This window comes from Camponotus floridanus, unplaced genomic scaffold (genome assembly GCF_003227725.1).
Source record: "Camponotus floridanus strain SB8 unplaced genomic scaffold, Cflo_v7.5 scaffold1, whole genome shotgun sequence".
Lineage (NCBI taxonomy): Eukaryota > Metazoa > Arthropoda > Insecta > Hymenoptera > Formicidae > Camponotus > Camponotus floridanus.
The window spans coordinates 5,601,202-5,605,832 of record NW_020229214.1 but is presented as its reverse complement, the minus strand read 5'-3'; positions in this window follow the sequence as shown (position 1 = coordinate 5,605,832).

Below are 4,631 nucleotides of genomic sequence, written 5' to 3'. Positions count from 1 at the left end.
TCATCATCACTAGAGAACATTTGGCCTCGAGCTTGCTCAACGAGAGAATAGCGTGCAAATGTAATTATGTACAGGCACACAACAAGAGCGATATATAATTTGATATTTCCAAAGTATTCTCTTCCTCTTTCGATGAGATTTTATATAATTACGGAATACCTAATTCATATTGAATATGTAATCGCGTCAATGAAATGTTTACACAGGTGCGTCATTTAAATACGAATTGTATTGTACAAGAGAAGCGAATGCTATTTGCAAAAGTATATCCAGCAGTCTATCATAGGTCTGGTTTCCACCAAGCCAACCTTTACTTTTCATTATTCAAAAGGAGGCATTAAAATCCTCAACCGGTGGGAGCAAAGAAAAAATTATTTAGAAAAATTAAAAATAAATGTGATTTTTTCTTTGTTTTTTTATTCAACTAACTGTACTTCATGTATTCTTCAAAGATTATGTTTGTTTATATTCAAAAAAGCAAAAGTTAAGTTGGCTTTATTAAAGTATCAAGCTTTCTCGTTTCTATCATATTTCCAGTGGAAACAATATATTAAAAACATTAAATGTTCGATGCGTACTGAAGCAGAATCGAATTGAAGACTTTGGTGGAAACTAGACCATAATATGTAATATATATATATATATATATATATATATATATATATATATATATATATACATATATATATATGTATACATGTATATATATATATATATATATATATATATATATATATATACGTGTATGTGTATGTACCTATTTATAACTACGTTACATACATAAGCAAAAATATATATATATATACATATATATATATACATACATATATATATATATATATATATATATATATATATATATGTGAATAAGTTACGCGCTTGTCTACTTAGAAAAATTATTAAATAATTTGGTATTTCGTGAATATATGTATAATAGTCGGACATCGCATAGTCTACAATCACTGTAGACTGTAATAGATCTCGTAACGAATCTCCTTAGATCGCAGTATCTTACCCGTGTGAATGTAAAACGATGAATGTGCGATAGGAAGTAATATCTTACAAAATATCTCTGAACCATTTAATATAAATTAACAATCTAGCAGGATTAGACAGGAGACACTTCGAGAAATCACAGTTGAAAAATAACGAAAGATTCTCTATTCTAAAATATAAGATCGTGTGTTGCCGACATGGGGAGGGTTAATTACAAATAATTACAAACTGATTGTGTCATTAATTAAAATTTTACATTAAACATTGTTCGCTAATTTTTTAATAAGGAGGAGCTTAAAATATCTGCCACAAAGGTAGAAAAGTATTATTCATTTCTGCATAAAATTTATTATAAATAATTAATTAATTAATTAACGATTTATTGTATTTAATATTGTACGTAATTAAATATCGATTTGCGAATCAATCTTTAGATTTCAAGATTAGTTTTAAGATTAAACAAAATTTAAAAAAGAAACTTTTCTTTTTCTACTTACATTTTGACAAATAGTAATGCTTTCGCGTCCGCGTCGACGATGAGAAATTTGCCGTGCGACATAATGTCTTCATGAGCGAGTGCTTATTTCGCGATTTATTTGACAAGAGGGGTTTTCATACCTGCTTTATCATACATCGATCTCGAGCCGGTTGACATAATCATTACAATGTGAGTGATAGAATAACATGTTTACCACGTAAATTATGTATCAGTGATAAGAATCGACGCCAGGGAAGTTAATTAACGATTAACTTAAATCACTCCAGTCATTGTTCTCTCTTATTGTTAGATGTACATATCCTATCATTTCAATGTCCGATATTATGTGCACGTTAAAAAATGGACGTCAAATATCAGTCAAGTGTCAAAAATAATGCCCTGAGTTGTGAGAGAAAGAGATTTCGAATTTTCTGTATCCAGTATTACTTTTTGAAAAAAGAAAAATTTTTTTTTCTCAAATAACATCTTTTTCTGTATTTTTTCAAAATGTAATATGTTAATATTTAATATTTTTCTCTTTCATATATGTATGTTGAATATTACAAATGCGACATGTGTCTGTGTGTCAAGAGAAAATATCTAAACATAATATGAGAAATGATCAACTCTCTTAATACTTAACCGAGAGACATTTGACCTCCATTCTTCAATCAGTCTCGGTTACGGTAAATTAGTCTTACTTATTTTAACATGTAATCATCATAAAGAATAATTATCTTAACAATACATAGAGCCATGAAAAGAAGTTTGTTCGGAGTGTTGTTCGTATGGCTAGACGCAAAAAATTTGTGCTTTTTATTATAAATTGCAGCCTAATAATAGCCGAGATATATTTTGTTCACATCATAATGTATGTAATAGCATAATTACGTGATAAAATGTGCAATTTTTAATTCAATCCACAAAATCGATTCAATTTCTTGCTTATCAATTTGAAAACTTTCACTTGCAAATCTCGAATATATACTTTCTGTTAATTCGCATTAATTTACACAATCGTGAGCCTGTTTGTGCAATCACGTTTACCTCTCTTTCTAACAATAATTGTTTTACCAAAATAATATTTTTATATAACAAAAGAAACAAGAAATTACTTATGATTTGCTTGTAAATCTAGAAAACGACCTCTTCAAACATTTATCTTATTTAATAATTTCATTTTTACAATCATTCATCTCTTTCGAGAAAAACTATATCATCCTTATGTCAGATTTCCAAAACTAAATGTTATGTAAGTTCATACAACAATTATATACATATTGAGTTCAATCTTTCAATACATGATGGAAATTCGTTAACGCGTTAAATAAATATGTTCCGCGTACGAAAAATGTTAAGATAAAAATAAAATGTTTCAACCTATTTTTACTGTTACTTTTAATATCGATCGATATTATTTTTTGTGCAAGTCTATTGGCGATACCGGTTTCTGTAATAGAGATTCTCAATGCGATTAAGAGGCGCAATTTCGAGTGCATCGACGTTCGCATCCGAGTTTACGAGATACATTAAGAAGAAGAGCTACTCGACATTCTCGACACAATGGTCCGCGACAACTATCTGCCAGATATGTAATAGCCGAAGAACTTCAATCGTTGGCACGCGAATTGGACGATTGGAGAACGGCCAAAGTGCTTGCAAACTGTCCGAAAGTGTGTCGTTAATTCAATCCGTCGCGCGATTCGTAAAGTCTTCTCATTCGTTTCTCAGACAACGTTATCGAAGCGTCGCAGGAATTTATTTGTCAGAACAGTCGGAACAGAAAATAAATCGCCAAAATTTAAGATAATGTAATGCAATAAAAATAAGATTTTAATATATTGTAATAGTATCGTGTTTCTTCTTTCGATAAGTAGACTAGCCCGAAATTTTCTAATCTAATTTTAATGATAGATTCTTCGAGAGATTTAGAGTTGACTTTTCACTAAAATTTATCAGAATTTTTATTTTATTAAAATTATATCCAGATCACCATGAATACTGAATTAACCTATCATGAGATTTCTCACGTCTTTCTTCAAGAGATAAAAGAAGATACTGAAAAGATAAAGATACTAAAAAATGTTATGATGCGATTATTATAATTACATTTTGAAAAACACTGTTAAACTAAAGGATATCGAATGTCACTCGATCAACGCTTCAAACTGTCGACGAACGTAATTCCCGTTTATTATCTTTCCTTATTTTCTGCACACTTGTCCGTTTATGTGAATTAGCGGTAACGTCAAACTGTGTTAAAGGCATCCGAGCAGATGAGCGAATTATTCTTGTTATTTCACGGCAACGTGAAATAACCGGAAACATGTTGATTTTTATTCGTCATTTTATCGATGTCACCATTTGTGGCGATATTGCATCAATATATCCTTCTCGGCGCCATCAATTCCGCTGCATCGCTTCCACATTACACGCACGTGCCTTCAACCTCCAGATACATGTATCGGGTTAACGTTTATAAACGGATGAGCGTGCACGCGAGCGTTTATTTGCTCCGCAGTGGTATCGGGTATCCGTTTGCCGGTGGCTTAACGTCGCAATACATCGCGGGAACGAGGCGAGCGCCGAGTCACGTGCTCTTTTACGACCTGTCGGTTCCACGTGCGCGCTCACGTTATCGCTCGTTTACGCGCCTCTCTTATTCTATTTCGGTCAACGCGCGAATTTCATCCTATCGAGAACGTGATATTCATCAAATCATAAAAGTCATATCGCGCGCGTTCCGAAGTTTACGACTCGAAGTTCTTGGCCATCTAGTTTAATCGCTTCCGACAATACGACCTTACGAACTGCATATCGGGGTCGACCGAAAACTAGACCGAGCGATTGCGTCTCGAGATTCTCAGAAAGTACTTAAAACGATTCGAATATAAATGAAGTTACATCGCGACATACACTCACACATATACGAATGCTCGCACTTGATTTATCGCGCGACAAAATAACGCTCTCCAATTTTTTTAATGTACGGTAACGTATCTCTAGATCGTTAAGAATATAAAGCTATACAAAAAGAATCATATAAAGATGCGATGAGAAAAAAAACGCTCTTCAAAAACAACTAATATATCATATAAATTAATTTTATATATATATATGTATATATATATGTGATCTCAATTTGAAAAAAAAATTT